This window comes from Pectinophora gossypiella, chromosome 15 (assembly GCF_024362695.1).
Source record: "Pectinophora gossypiella chromosome 15, ilPecGoss1.1, whole genome shotgun sequence".
NCBI lineage: Eukaryota > Metazoa > Arthropoda > Insecta > Lepidoptera > Gelechiidae > Pectinophora > Pectinophora gossypiella.
The window spans coordinates 5,131,187-5,147,616 of record NC_065418.1 but is presented as its reverse complement, the minus strand read 5'-3'; the positions used below and the strand labels follow the sequence as shown (position 1 = coordinate 5,147,616).

The following is a 16,430-nucleotide window of genomic DNA, read 5'->3' as shown; positions in this document are numbered from 1 at the left end:
ACTAGAGACGTTACTTATGTAATAATGTTCTATTATGTTTTTAAATAATAATACGGTACGTACATTAGTAACTACAGACAATCGCTGGGGAAGACCAGGGGAGTAAAAGGGGACAGATCGAAACAATTCATCTAAGAAAGCAATGTTGATATTTGACATTTGTTTGCATTGCGCACTTACTTTTATGTGCGCAAATGTCAAATTGCAACACAGCAGTACGTATTGCAGTATGGTATTTTTGCAGCATTTCACACAAACAACGTGAGTCGGGGGGAGGAACAGTGGTGTGAATCCGAAAACTTTTCTGCTTCAACTTAAAAAAAAATATCGAAAATAAATATAGACTCGGACGGGATTTGAACGCGCAGCTTTTGTCAAGCCGAGACGAGCGTGTTAACCATTACACCAAATTAAATCGAATTCGCATGGAGCCCAGGCAGGCTTCGTCAGGTCTTCACATTCCAGCAGATAAATCGAGGCGGCTCTCTGGTCTCATATGAGCGCAAGTCTCCCAACTGCAAGTGTATTATACTAATTCCCTATTCTAACTCGATTATAGATGACTTGATAACCACTCTAAAATAAAAAAGTAAATACAAGAAAAAGATAGAATTATGTCAGTATAAATACCAACACCATCCCTATTCTAATTCGTGTTTCGAAGTTTTCACACGCGCGGTGTGTATCACCGTGGCATCTTCGTTGACGCGTTACTTAAAATATATAAGCAGTTTGCCAACTGAACCTTTCTATTTGGTCGCTATCCTACTGACAATCACACGTATTTACAATCAACCTAATATGGAATTTATTAATTGTTCTGTTCCTTTGGTAAAATAATGTAGCAAAAACATATACAGGACAAAAAATAATTAATACTAGGTATCGTTTTATGTTGCTTTGGTAGTGTCAAGAAAAGAGTACAAATATATTGCAAAATTCTTCTTTTCTAAGTTTTGTAGACAATCTATAATAGTCTGATATTTTATTTTAAAATACCCAGTTACCACACTTTATTTTATTGTCTGTGGCAGCGACTTCCCGCCAACCGCGACACGTGTTACGGCGACAGTCTTTTGTTTCTTTTTCGCCACCATCTGTCCAACAGTTGTGTTCGGTGCATCGGGAATCCAGCAGTACAACATTATAAATACTCTTCCTAAAATAAATGATAAAGTATATAAAAATGTAGAAGTGTACTGTGTATGAAAAAGTAGCATGGAGAATGCTACAGCGACAAGAGCGAATGATGATGAAAAAAACTGTCAAATAATTTAGAATAAAGTTATTGTCAGCCAGAATTGTAAAGATAAAAACATTGCAACAAGTAAAAAGCTTGTAAAAATATAGGCCAGTGCTCGACTGTGGGACACATATAATCATGGATTGTTGATGTTATGTAAGTACATAATAAAGTGGAAGGTGTCGCTCCATGGTTATGTTTGTGAATTCTTCGACGTGGGAACGGTTCAAAGTTGCAAGTTGTTCGCTTAACATAATATTTAACCTGATGAAATGACAAAGTCCTCTTCATAGTGTCCTGTCATAGCGATTATATAGCTTTTTTAGTCCACATGGTCAAGCAAAACCAAACTTCGTTTTATCGTAAGGCTGAACAGTGTTTTCATACAAGCAGGGTGTCGAAATTTTTTTTTTTCACAGAATGGCATTCTAGTAACTAGAAAGTAGTGTGACCTCTGTATCGTAAAGTGCCACTAAACACGCTAACCTTTAAGCGACGGAAAGTGTTTACAAATCGACACTCCGTCCTCTCTATCTAACCCGGAAGAGATAGGTCGTAAAGATGAGACGTTTACTTTCACCTCGCTTTTGAAGAATTCAAATAACTCTTGTTACTGTCAACTTATCTAGTTTTATGTTGTTTTGTTTTAAGAGCTGTTTCTTTGCAGACATCCGATATTGTCGTTTGAGAATCTATCTCAACTTTTTCTATTTGACATTTGGCATAAGGCAATTAGGTAAGTTTTACTTGTTGGTATTTTCGTGCTATGTAGGTAGATATTGTTCCCACTTCAATAACCTGAGTTTTTAGAGTATTCTGGTTGATAATTGTGGAATCACCTTTATAACGAGAAAAGTTAAGATCAATGATTGTAAAGTCGTCTATAACATTTACGCGGTAAGAACCAGTTATTATGTGCTTTAATTATCATATTTGTGACAACAACTTCATTATCATCAATTATTATTATCGGTAGAACATTAGCTATTTTCAGGCCTACGCAGGCGGTTTTCACAGCGGTCCTAATACAACAATAAATGGGAAAATTAGAATAGACATGATTTATCATTTAAAGTACTAAAAGCCAGGACAACTTTGTTTTACAAAGTCGTTATTTTCCTAACAGTGGAATGTTAATGACAATAATTTAGTAATGCTCAATAATGTCCAGTGAAACCCAAGATTTACGAGCCTTTATAAAATTATTTCGTCGTTTGTCTACCAAGGGATGTTATAATAATTGTCTAAATTAAATAGTGATGTGCGGAAATCAGAAATCCTGTAGTTAAGCCTCGTAGAAATTAGTTATTTCTGACTGCATTCTACATGCTATGCGTCGCTAGAACGGAGTTAGTGCTATGGGGGTTAAAATGGCCACATCAAAGCAATTCATCTAAGAAAGCAATATTGCAATTTGACGTTTGCGCAGACAAAAGTAAGTGCGCAATGCAAACAAATGTCAAATAGCAATATTGCTTTCTTAGATGAATTGCTTCGATGTTGCTATTTTAACCCCCCTGGAATAGAGCATAAATACCAAGCATACTTTTTTAAAAGTGAGCTTTGGCAGTTCAATGTTTGGAATATCTTATTCGCTATTGGGGCAACCACGAAATAGAAGAAATAAGTTGGAAAGGCCCTAACGCGCATTTTGTATGAAAACCGCTGTCGCCGGATCAACACCACTCCCTTTTTAACTACTACTCCTGCAAACAGATAGCTCTAGTGCTTCTAAAATTGTATTGTCACTTTACCGACAATGTACAGTTTATGTGATAGGCTCCAATTTTATCATTACTTTTCGTAAAATATTGCATAAGTACATAAGTATTTATTCTGGTAAATAGCCGATTATACTAAGATTTTTAGCTTTCCTGTGATTACGATTTTTTGCTCTGCAGGTTACAATGCACATGACGACCTTTTAATACGACGCACAGAACTCCGCGATAGTAATCGCGGCGTGTAAAGTTAGCGGACGAGTGGAGTGAAAAGTTGAAGTATGAACTATTTGCTCATACTTGTATGGAGCGCGTTTCACTGCTTGGCCCTTCCGTAGAAAGATCTTGTATTCTGTGGTTGTAACACTATTTCACGCAGTTCGTTTTATTATCTGTAGAGTTTATACTCTGTTTCACTGTCGTGTATCCAACTTAAGCGTCAAGATTAATTTCGCTTCGGCACATCACTATCTGAAAGGGACCCAAATGGGTTGGGTAGTTCCTACTTGTTATTGGAGAAATAAACTCTATATTATAGTCGTCTGACAATGGTGAAACCCATAACCAACCATCCTTAATAACGTTAAGCCGTTGTCCGTTGTCATAATAGTGGATATTAGATTCAGGATCCGAATTACGGATACAAATTAAATGTGCGTAAATGATTTAAGTTCTTAATTCCTATTGTGGCAGGAAAAGCTATAAATAAATCGTCAGAATACTGTCCTAGTCGATTTTGACAGTCGTGTTTGGTATAATAATTATGGAATATGTCACAAGTACATAGTAACATAATTATTAGCGGGTAATAATCCATTATGTCAAGACGCGAAAATGAGGCGTTCAACAATAATGATAGTCTGAAAAGTATACGCTGGATAGAAGAGATGCTTTCATCCATCCATTTTCAACTATGCAGGGTGTTAGTGACATCATAACTAATAATGAGGGGGATGATTCAGACTATGATTCTGAGTTAATATCAAGCAGAATAATGGGCTGAATCATCCCTCTCAGTATTCGTTACGATGTCACTTACACCCCGTACAAGTACATACAGGTAGCCATACAAATAGGTATGGGTGTTCCGTAACGAATACTGAGGAGGATGATTCAGACCATGATTCTGAGTTGATTTTAAGTGGAATTGTGTTTTTTTTAATTATTTTCAGTTCCATAATGGTCTGAATCATCCCTCAAAGTTTTCTTTACGATGCCACTAACACTCTGTATAATTACAGCTAAGTAATCTTACTACTGTTCGTAATAAATATTTCTTAGTTCAAAACTCATCGGCAGATTACACCTCAAAGTGCGATTCCTTATCGAAAATTCGTAATAATGATGAGTTTAAGTTGTTTATTTCTCTGATCTTAAGACCGAGATTGGTAGACACGTGTACTTTGATCGAATAAAAGCTTCGTTTTACAGAAACTTCTTTAAGTTAAATACTAAGAAATGCTCTCGCTCCAAGCTTTGTTGAGACGTTGTTTTTGTCGGCTGAAAAAGACAAAAAAAGTTAAATAACGATTAGTTATGGGTTGAGTGTTCTCTAAATGTTATTTATTTTAAGATAGTTCGCTCGTCAACGAGTAGGAACTGTTTGGAATCTTACTCGTAAAAATTGTGTCAGTCGTTCAGAATATCGGCTAGCTTAAGAAAATCGTTGTTGTAAGCACGATTTTTCACCGACTTTAAAATCTGTTCTTAATATAATACGGTCTCTAAGCAGTAAGTAACTAAGATGTAAAACACCAGTTCTCCTAAAGGCCTTGTTGTTAATTGAAAAATGTTCACACAAATTAACATGTAAAATTTCAATTTTGAGGTCGTAATTGGTGGTACCAATGGGTTTACTTGTGATGGTAGCTCGTTTGTACAAATTAGCACTGAAACCCTACTGATTGCGGGCCGTTACCTCCAGACAAAGCCCTTTCAAATCACATTAATAGGGTTGGGACCTGTGAATACATCTTCTCTTTACTACGTACTTGCTAAGTGGAGGTGAGGTTATAACTAAAAAGTAGGGTAATTTGTACACCTCTTCCGCTTTCTCTTTTTGTTATGACTTGTGTGATGTAGATTGCTTTACTTAAGCAGTAAAAATACTAACATGTGAGAACTTTCATTCGCTATATTGTTTTAGGACAATATACTTACCTAAGTATATTTGCTAGACCACGTTCAAATGGCCCTCCATTTTGGTGGACAGTAAATTGTATTAGATTAAGGTTGGTATTTCAACTTCAACTTTATGGTTGTATGGCAACCGGTCGTCATAGAGTAGAGACGACCATTACTGCCAATGTCAAGTACAGGAACCACATTTGTCCATAGAGAATGTCCATAAAAGTACGTCCAAAGGTATCACTATTTCCTGAAACAGGACATTTTAATAAAAAAAAAAGTGTAATCAGCACACGTCATGCTCATGGCACTTCGAGAGCCTGTTGATAATTTAAAATAATGTAACCATAGACTCAGATTTCTTTCGCGCTTACGCGGAGGATTTGACATTACTTTTCTTGTTGACAAATCAGTTCCATAGATCTTTCACTGCTTTTACAAAATTAAGCACTTTTTAAGGTTTTCGACAGTTTTTCCTCAACGTAATTTTCCTCGTCAGACTCTTCCAAGACCTTTTCGAGTGCTCCGTAAGCAAAAAGCACGAATAATAACCCCAAAGATATAGACTAAACTATATTTCAAATAAAAGTATTGTGTATTTAGTTATAGTTATTTGTTCAACAAGAGAGGAAAGTTATGTTTTGAGGTCCAGTGGTTGAGCGTTGGACTCACGATCCGGTGGTCCCGGTTACGACTTACTGATGTAAGTAAGTAGTCGTTACGTGAGCCAAGCCAGGGACCTTTGGTTGGTTGATGAGGTTGGTAATTCACCTCACAACCCACGCGATAGAAGAAGTAAGTACGAGGAATTGAACTACTGAGCGCAGTGACTAATTCAAAAGCACGAGACACAAAACAATATTAAGCATACTTACAACTTTTTACCTCTACTTAGAATAGTTTTATAGTTTGTAAATAAATTCAGCATTATAAACAGAGGTTACACTGTACATATATAAGGCTGTTTCATTATCTTTTCGGGAAAATCTGAAGAAAAGTTAAAAAAAAAACTACTTTGTCTCTTAAAAGAATAAAATGCGCTTTTTAATTAGTTCCTCTTGCGATGGATGTACCTCTGATTACCCCAATAGGGATATAGCCGAGTGATTATGTGTCCCCATTGTGTTTGAGTGCTGAGAGGTGAAAAAGTATTTTACCGTAGATTATTAAACTGCTCCCCCGGCTGAGTAAAATAAACAATTTTGTACAGAATTCAGAGGTTTCAAACCCTTTTCAGATTTGAAGGTTCATTAGCAGGGAGATATTATATAAATTACGCACTGTTATTATAATTATGCCTTTGTGGGAACCAGGGGCGTTAATTGCTTCAATAAACGATATGTGTGATATTTTGCGTGTATAATCAGGATGATAATAATATGACTGTGTGTTGCCTAGAGGTAATACTTATTTTACGTTTATGATATAATTATGTACTCGTATACGGAGAAACCGCGTCAAAAAATAAACATTTCTTAGTACCACGCCTGTATTCCAGGGGTAGGCAAAGGTAGAACACAGTAAGTGTAAAACAAGGCTTTTTATATGAAGGGTGTGGCTTAAGTCTTGTGTAATAGGGAGCGAACATGGAAACCTCGTGATAAAAAATATCACTCAATAAAATCGAACTAAAGAATGTACTAGAAATATTTGGGTGTTTTGTTTATTAGGCCAGAAGTAGTGCATTTATCCGATTTAGAGTAGCGTGGTAGAGTGACGTCTTTGTCGTCATCCCTTTCTTCATCATGATGTGATTACTGGATAGCCTTCAGAAGTCTCCATTTGACCTCCTTATTAGTGAATGTCGTTCCATGCAACTCGACAATAAGTAACGCTAAAAAACATACAACGGAGCCGGTTGTAAGCACTAGACAGCCATACTTTCTTGTTTGAAAGTTCAAAAAAAGAAATGTTAGGGAAAAAGCAGTAACTTATCAAGTAACTAAAAGCTGACGACAAAATACAGGCGACGACGAAGATTTACACATCTCTTAAGACGAGATGAATAGCTGCACAAGTATTCAACATAAGTGCTGAAACATGGCCCACTCACGTAACTAGATAACCGCTTACAATGATATGTTACTGAGGAAGTTCTTTATTATAGTGCCAAAGTTATACTTTTAGCGAATGGAAGCCGGAAGATTGATAGCTATTTACACAAAAAATATCCCGGAAAAGTTTTACTCACTAGTGTTTTGTTATGAAAGCGCATATTTTATGACTAAAATGTAAAATCGTTGTTTAAATTCTTGGTAAGACATAAAAATGTTGCTTAGGTAGATAGCTCTAATGGGGTACAAAACTGCGTATTTCTCCCACCAGGTGTCGCTACTGTTGAGTGTTCTTAAATTTTGACAGTTCTCCATACTATTTGAGTAAACAAACATATTACTTTGGTTATATTTTCACACTATAACCTTAATCCCTAAAGATCAGAAGGCAGAAAACTTATTACTGCCTTTTCAAACTAATAGTTGCTTCTTTTTCATAACTTATCTTTCAAACAAGATACACTCCACGTTGCTCCACACGTTATAGCAATTTATCACGAATGTTAGCTGGACAATATGGAGAACTGTCAAAATTTAGAAACACTCAACAATCAATTGATAGTAAGTATTCACAGCTGTAACAAATATTTAAGGGTTCGTATTTGCTACAAAACATTGTTGTTCCTAAGGAAAATTGCAAAAGTCATGTTATATTATGTCAAACATCTTTTATATCTCTGATAAAGTGTGTAACGCAAGCCCAATAGGAATAGGCGTATCATGTCACTCCCGCGTAAGATAATCTCTGTATCGTCGACAGAATACTTTATCCCTTACACGTAATTATTCCCTAAAGCATTTATTATTGTGTACGCGGCCATAACTTTTCTAAAACCTTGAGAACTAGAGTGTCTAGAACGAAAGTTCTGGGGCAAGAATCTCTTGGAAGTTTGTTGTTTTGTTGCTATGCGAAGTTCAAAATGGACGCGTCTTATATTTGGGTAAACTGTGCCAACTGCTTTGGCGAAATACTTACTTAGAATTTCGGGTCCAGGCCGCGAGGTCAATATCTGCCGTTTCTGAAACAAAAATCCCTGTTAGTTACATATTATATTGCTTGTTATTATTAGCTTGACAATCTACTAAAAACAAAGTTGTTTTGACTTTGAAGCGAAAGAAAGATTTGTTGCGTTGAAATTATTTTTTAATATCTCTGGACTCTCTTTGATCAGACTTTATTGCGATCTTATTAATGTTTTCGAATAAAACATTTAGATAATAATAATGAACAGTGCTTAAAGACACTTTTCCGAGAACGACCTACTTCGAACCATTGAGTTCGGTTGAGAGGGTACTTAAATACCCACTCTATTGGGAATCAATACGAAAGTATTTCTTTGTTTTTATCTCAGTTATATGTTGACTTCGTTACATTATAAAGGAAGGCTCTGCGTGTCTGTAAGCACTAAGAGAAAAACTCACTTCGTCGAAAGCAAAAACAAAGCAACCCCAAACATATCGGACGCTGGAGTATTTTAAATTGCCCAATTGTTTGTACGCAGTCGTATCGTACATTTCTCGGATTTTCCGAAAAGGATACAAAATGAAGAAATCTGGGGGCACGGCGAGCCATTTGCATATTGACTGGTTTTCAATGCTAACGACCTAGCTTTCCTAGATGTACGTATGTAGCTTTAGTTTGAAACAGTTTTATTGCTGGACCGAATGAGATTTGGTCCCATGTTTTCTTATTAGCCGATTAGGATTTATTTAATTTGTCTCGATACATCGTTGGTAGTAATTTCTCTCGGGAACAACTTTGCTATCTCTTTATTTGAGGGGGATGGATGAATAGTTTTGTTCAGTGCTCTATGTATAGATTTCAATGAATCCTTTTACTTGATTGTTTATACTGTTTGTTTCTATTGGGAATAATTGAAACTCTTTGGCTCTTATACCCACTATATACAAAGAATTTCAGAAATAATCCTTTCAATTTGTTAATAAAGCTTACAAGAAATCTAATTTTATTTGTAAAAGTACTAAGTAAGTTTATAGGGGGCAGCTAAAGATAGCAAAAGTAAGAATAAAAAAGTCGAATACTAACTTTTTTAATCATCGTTGAACTGGTTAAGTTGATGGTGATTCGAGTTCTTTATTCGCTGTTAGCTCGGAAACTTAGAGACATAGGCAAAGTAACAAGCCATTATTACTTGGCAGAGTTTAGAAGTTTGGTTTGCTCTTGGTGGGTAATTCATGAGTTTGGAACTGATACCCTGTAGTTAGTTGTCCGACTTTCAATCACTCATCTCAAGGTCCCCTTCCGCTGTTATTGTAATTGGTTACGGAAAATAAAATAAAATATTTGTAGGTAGGTACGATACCGACTTCGAATCAAGAATACCGGATGAGAGCCTTCAGTGCCCATTTGCCCGGCCAAGTAGTTAATTCCATCTGCGGCAAATCTACAATAAGTTACGTCAAAAAAAAAAAAGAATCAAGAATTATTTTTCCCTCTCCTATACAGGGTGTTAGTTACATTGTAATGAATACTAAGGCGGATGATTCAGACCATGATTCTGAGTTAGTATCAAGTGGAATTTCTTGTGGGAAAAGTATTTTTTCAAATTACTTTCAGTTTTATACTTTTGCGACGGAAAATTCCACTGAATATCCACTCAGAAGCATGGTCTGAATCATCTCTCAAAGTTTTCGTTACGACGTCCCTAACACATCAGAAAAAAATAACATACTTCGCCTATACATAACCCCGTTTCGAGTCATTTTATTAGTATTTGAAAATAACATAACAGCATCACGGCTGTATCCCCAAAGGGGCAGGCAGTTGTAGTATATAACACCCACTTCTCGCCAGTTATGTATAAGTCCCATGTCATACGAAGGCCATTAACCGGCCACAAATCCTGGAAACCATGTGATATATGAATTCTAGTTCATAATGTCGAATTCAGTGGTCTAAAGCCCGAGCCAGGATTTGAACCCGTGATACTACGATGGAAGCCACGCGATCTCCAAACAGGGCTATCACGGCTTCTTGAAAATAATCATGCTATGAAAAAAACTGCCTCCGTGGTCCAGTGGTTGAGCGTTGTGCTCACGATCCGGAGGTCCCGGGTTCGAATTCCTTTGTGATCACTAGTTTGGTTAGGACATAACAGGCTGATCACCTGATTGTCCAAAAGTAAGATGCTGCGTGCTTCGAAAGGCACATTAAACCGTTAGCCCGGTTATTACTTACTGATGTAAATATGTAGTCGTTACATGAGCCATGTCAGGGGCCTATGGCGGCTCAATAATAACCCTGACACCAGGGTTGATGAGGTTGGTAATCCACCTCACAACCCACACGATAAATCATGCAATATTTTAAAAACAAACTTAGCTAAATGCATCTCTACAGTCAAATAGTTGCGTAACTAAAGATACGTTTGATAGAAGTTATAGTACTTAGATTATTATTGTAGATTGTTCTTGTTAGCTAGTTTAGAACTATCTAGTCGTATTTCAGTGGCTTAAGTGCGGATTATACCGGCTGTCTGATTGGATAACAGTAAACCTGGAAGTTGCTGCTCATTTATCTCACGGGATTTGAATACGCGTGCCGCATAGCTTCTGCTAAGTAATAGGCACTTATATAGGACACACACGAGTCCAAGTTTTCACATATACCCATGTATAATAATGAAAAAAATTATAAAAAGGATAATAACAAACCCAATAGCCCAGTTCCCTTTGTTCCCATAATCTGCAATAGTCCTACATGAACCGGGGATTGTCTTTGGGTGCACTCCGAAAGTGCATACAGGGATGATCGCCGGTTGGTGTCACACCACATTTAGTTTAAACTGTCTTAAGGGGCCTCTACGTGTTGGCTTCGGCCCCACGCACGCCTTCCAAAAGTCCGGGACTCCGTAGGCCCGAGATATGGAAACGACAAACAATAATAATAAACTTTTATTTCAAAAAACTTAAAAACTATGTTAATAGGAAACTTAGTATCTATTCTTTTTACAATTAACAGCATATGTTGCCCCATGCATTTTTGTCCAGTGGCGTAAGACAGGATTATTCACACTCCCCGCCACTGCCGCCAACAGACTGTTGGAGCTGCCCCGCACCCGCGCCATCAAGGATGCTGCTCGCTTACGCATGGTGGCGTAAAAGTCATCTTTTTTTGCATCCGCAAACATCCCCGATGCGCTGCAGTAACGTGGCAATCCCAACAAGGCTCTAAAAGCTTTGTTATACTGAACACCTAGCGGGCTGTAGGCCCTCTGAGTATAGTCAATCCACAGGATGCAAGTATAAAATGTTTGGCATAATGCTCTAAATAACACACACTTGACTTCTTTAGTGCACTTTGCAAACCTACGGATCAACATATTACTCCTCACCAAAATCTTTCCGCGTGTTGTAATATAGGTATTCTAACGCGCTGTCAAAATGTTTTATTTTATATGGAATTATAATGAATAAGATTCTGGTTATTTATTTACTTACTTCACAATTTTCACTGTGTCAGGTTATGTGAACTCCTTAATGTCCCATAAACCTAGTTTCTATCTAGGTATATGTCTTATTTTAAGTACCCCATCGAGCGATCTGTTTTAACATTACTTTATCAGGCCTAAGCATAACGTGCCACATAACCCCAATCTCTTTAATAGGGGTTTAAAACACCATTTTATTCCCTCCATTCAAACAAAGCTTTAACCCTGTTTAAACATGTTAGCTAGGGAGAAACGTTTACAACGTATAAAGGTGAAACATTCGGGTTAATTTTATTACGTACAGATATTCGTTCCCTCACGTAGCTCGGAACAGATTCTACTTTAAATTTACTGCTTACTCTTTCAAAATCATTATTATCACTGCAGGGGTTAGAAAGGCCACATTGATGTTATTCACCTCATCATCATTATCTCCCTAGCATTATCCCGTTATTCACACGTTAGGTGACATACCTCCGAAAATGCATCTCTCGTGAATGTGTGTGTAGGATGTAGGAGTGTGATGTTTCTGTGTGTGAAGCAATTCACCTAAAAAGCAATATTGCTATTTGACATTTGTTGAAATTGCGCATTTACTTTTATATGAGTAAATGACAAATTGCTTCGACGTGGCGTTTGGAAACCCCCCAGATGTTCTGATGCTTATTTAGATTGTCTACTGTTGTTTTAATAATATAAAATGTTAGTATTATTTAAATATTAATATGTATATTTGTAAATAAGAAATAACATTAGTATAATCAGACTGCAAAACCAAGATTAAAACAGAATGAAAATGACTTTAAATATTCATGTATGCATAAAGTTGAAGTTTAATAAACTAAAATAAGTTTTTCTTTGTCTCTGAATATAAAAATAAGCATTATTTCTTACAACTTTAAAGTTTGTTTAAGAAAAATGTGCGAGTGGAGTTTTAACTATTGGTGGAGAAAGTTGTCCTTGTTGTAGAGGGATTAGAACACGAGTGACATGGTATACGTCTAGACGGTACAATGTTCAATGGTATAAACGGAGAGTGCGTCATTGTAGTTGACCCGTGGATACTTTACTTAACGTGTTTTTTTTTAATTCTCTTTATTGAAGACGAAGCAGTCACAGAGAGCCTGTCTTACGTGACTTAAAATATTTTAATAAAAATAAAACACCTAAGTATATTATTAAATAAAAATAATAATAAAAGTCACAATCATAATGGACAATAGATTTCAATAAAAATAATAATGATAAAATATGAAAGCATTTCATTTGGAACTTTCAAAGTAAAATGATTCGATTGTCAAAATATTTTATGATGAATTATCGTACAGTGATTATTTTCTGATTGTTGTTATTTTCAACTCTCTGCTTTTCGTGTTTAATATGTTTCGTTAGCGTTTAGGTATTTTGAAATAATTGAAATGGGATTTTATGAGACCTAATTCCAGTGAAGAAGATTAAGATTTTATCTTCTTCACTGATTTAGGTTAGGATGTATCTTATCTTAATCTTAGGATAAACATTGAATAAAATGGATGTTTGAAAAAAGGTCTATCTTAGTCATTTGGGAGCAACACGCACTGATTTACACTATATGAGAATACCTATTTAGGGATACTTATTTCGGATTTTCTTACGTATTTTAACCTAACCTAACATTAGTGATGCTGAAATTATAATCTCTGTTTCTGACGTTGTTATTTAAGTGCGTATGGAAATAATAACATTCTGCGTTTCGTTATGTTATAATGAATTACAACAAAACGTCGTGTACTTATCATTACTTACTCGCGAACAATTCGAGTTGGTATAGTTGTCACGTTTGAACCACTCCAGACGCTGGGTTTATTAGTGTTTGTAACGAAAATATCTCCATTAAATGCATAAGCATAAATAATATAATATATTACATGCGAAAAAATATACAAGTATTATTAGAAATAATAATTTTAAATATAAATGAATATAATTAATTGCTGTCTTTTTCAAGTCAATATTATTTATGAAAATCATTATGTGTGTACGTTAAAATGTATCTTTCCTTCCGAGAAACTGTGAAATGTATAAGTAAATTAAATTCTTTTTTGAGGATTATGTTTGATAATTACGTTGAATAAATTATTCAGATTTCTTATTAATTTGGTAAGTACATAATTATATCATTGTTAATATTTCATTACAGTTTTACAGAAACGCCAGATCAAGAGTACTCTAAACCGTAAGACTAAGACTTTGATGATAGCGGAAGAAGCGAAAGTAATGTATCGGGGCCGTAATAAGTGGAATTTCGCGGTCTCTGCCTACCGCAGTAGGAAATAAGCGTGATATTATGTATGTATGTAATCTGTAAGTTAATCACTGTAAATTTAACCACGTATTACAACTAATATTACATCCGGGAAGTACATCTGGAGCACTGGTGATCCCGAAACACAGGCTCTGGCTTATCTCGGGCGCCAGTCTCCACTCGTACATACCCTTCAATTGTGCATTATTTTGTGAAACCCATTTATGTACATTGTGGAGAACAAATAAAAAGATCTTTATTATTAAATACATTCACAAAAATATAACCAATGTAAGCTGAACTCCACACTCCTAATTCAGTATGGTAGACGCATTAGGACGGTGATTCAGATTAAAATTGGTCATGGCGTAGTTACGGATGAAAATAAAAAATCAACGTACTTACATACAAAAAGTGATTGGCGAAATTTTTCCTACTATAATCATTTGGTACCAATTTACTTTGTATCATATTTACTGCGCTTTCAGAATATAAACTCGATATTGTTAAACTGGTAAGTACATTGTTTGAACTTTAAGATGCTTGCAATGTTTACAACACGGTAAACTCTTACAAAGAACTCGTGCGAACAAACGTTCTTTGATACAAGAATAACAAATACTGTCAAAACAAATTGATACAAATCAGATAATAAGGAGCTCCGAAATTGAAACCGAAACTATCAGATATCCGAAATAAAAGCTCTCAGAAGCCGATTAAAAGTTTCCGATGATTTCGGATAGAAGCGGAGTCTAAATGAGCTCCGTTCCTCTGCATGTTTGTTTTCTATTTCTTCGTAATTAGTTAATCATTGTATGATTACTAACAATACAATTTTACATTTATGTGTGAGAAATAAAGTCTAATTATTATTATAAGTGATGGACTGATGGCTTGTTCATTGTATTGTACGTCACATTTAATAAATATTGTCAATATCGAAAGCTGTAACTTAGTTGCTTAGTTCTGTGCAGTGTATTTGATTGATTGATTGAGTTTCAACTTATGTTCCGATGATTTTTAGGGCTTTTTCTACCCTCTAGGATAAGAAACGAGTGTGGTTTCATGCTACTTTAAAGAAAAAAATATAATTGTATATGTAGTTAAAGGTAAATGAATGTAGAAAGCAAGAGATGTTTGTCACGGTAGAGTTAGATATCTATCGATAAGTAGCCTATGGTCATAGAATAAGGCATACTACGCGCATGGGAGTCTCCAAGGCTAGAGTGAATAGGCATTTGCTAGGTAAGCGTGATCCATTCTAGAACACATTGGCACTTACCGTCAGGTAAGATTGTGGTCAAAGGCGAGCCAATTTTATATAAAAAAAAATAAAAAAAAATAGATCGGACATTCTTCATCCCGCACCAATTCATATCGGTGCCCAGCTAGGTTTAGTTCAGCCCCTGCAGGGTCTCATTTTAATTATAATGACCGTAAAGCGTTAAGGAGTAAGGAACCGCGATGCGGGCTGTCTGTCTCGCTCGCACATACGCATACGGCAATAACGAGAAAGTGCAAAGCATAAAAGTAAACCGCATTGAAGACAAAACCTTCTCTTGAATAGGCCCTAGACTTCGCCGTTAGATTCGCAAAATTCGTTTATTCGCGGAACATCGCAATTTGTCTTCCTGTACGCCTTGTTTCGAGTTTTCGCGAAACCTCTCGCCTTTTAGCGACAATGCGGATTACGCGATTCAGCGGCGACAAATATACGACAATGTTCAATTGGGATTAAAGGTCTCGGATTTGATACGCAGCTGGCCAAACATTGTTCACAGACAATTACCCTATGTATTTGTGTATGTGTAACCTTGAATTCGCGATCGTCACTGTTAATCCTACCTAGTACTAACTTAGTACCTATTACCTAGACTGTTGTTATTGTCGAAATGGGAATAACCCATAATTATTAATTTGTTTTTTGAAACAAAATTGCGGCCACACTTGTGTTGTAATAGATTATTTACATACCTTGATATAGTCGCGTTAAAGGATAATAATTTATACATATCTGATAAAATTAATTTAGATTGATATTAATGTTCCTAGAAGCAAATAGAATTGTCAATAATACAGCTAACAAAAGTGAATTCAATAACAGTTTCATTACGTAAAAAGCTTTCGCTTTTAATGGAACATTTTATTGAACTTAATTTCAAGTTTACTGCGCGTTTTTCATTGGAAATATTTCGTACCTTGGCAATTGTTACTGTGGCGTCCTCTAATAAATAAATACTTTCTATCCTTATTTCTTTCTTTCTTTCTTTCTTTATTTCAATTGCTTCGATAAACTTATAGAATGAAATCAAGCATATTTTAATTTAGTACATGTAACGCAGATAGGAAAGTATACTTTACATATGGTTAGGAAATTGAGAAAGCTCTGAAATGTTGGTCTAAGAAGAAAATGTTATGTCATAATCATAGATTGATCAGCAGTTGCCATTTTACGTTTATCCAAGATTTTCCTTTCGTATCGGTCATAACATGGCGAATGACATGAAAAACCACAGAATATAATAATCAAGCTCGCTCCAAGCTCATATC

At 35.7% G+C, this 16,430-nt stretch overlaps 1 protein-coding gene across 1 annotated transcript in view; it reads right to left on the bottom strand.

Annotated features, from left to right (window-relative positions):
* LOC126373152 (G-protein coupled receptor moody) overlaps positions 1–16,430 on the bottom strand; it is a 95,010-nt gene that overhangs the window by 40,329 nt on the left and 38,251 nt on the right. Inside the window, exon 2 of the mRNA XM_050019180.1 lies at positions 8,122–8,164. The gene's annotated coding sequence lies outside the window, so the exon portion shown is untranslated. The remainder of the gene's footprint in view (positions 1–8,121; positions 8,165–16,430) is intronic.